Source organism: Schistosoma mansoni (assembly GCF_000237925.1).
Source record: "Schistosoma mansoni, WGS project CABG00000000 data, chromosome 3 unplaced supercontig 0044, strain Puerto Rico, whole genome shotgun sequence".
In the NCBI taxonomy this organism is placed as follows: domain Eukaryota; kingdom Metazoa; phylum Platyhelminthes; class Trematoda; order Strigeidida; family Schistosomatidae; genus Schistosoma; species Schistosoma mansoni.
Window position 1 is genome coordinate 252,743 of NW_017386006.1, and position 608 is coordinate 253,350.

Consider the following 608-nt stretch of genomic DNA (forward strand, 5'->3'; position numbering starts at 1 on the left):
ATACGAATTTCTATTTAACTTCAGAAATCACTGTCGAATCAAAATAATTATGAATTGAACAAAAGTATTCTGATCAATCTAAATGACATTTGTTCAAATGAATTTATTGCCGAGTTATTTTACAAAGTTGCCTTTAGAATGAACAAATTGCCTGTTAAATGAGTTCACTGAAAACATAGTCAGACAATATTTCTCGTCCACATGCAGATATTCAGTAAAACAATTCTATACCATTGATTGAATATCTCTTTACAATTTATTATTTCACCTCAGTCTCTTAAAACCAATTTTTTTAAATCTGGTTGGCGTTTTTTAGCAAAATGTTTTCTACGGAATAGGGTTGCCAATCTCATGCCCAACCCTCCTCTTTTACTCGGGCTTAAGAGCGTCAGCAACTCTAGAAGATGTTGTATAGTTTAGTAAAGATTCTGAAAAATGTTTTCAAGCACTTAATATAATAATTTATCAATAGAAGGATGTTATTTAGATGTAATTGAAGTTTTCAAGTACTGAATAAAAACGGTTGCATCCTTTAGCAAAGTAATAGTTCCTGAAGTCATAAGTGGTAATAATTTATAGGACAACAGCTAAATATAACAATCTGCTCA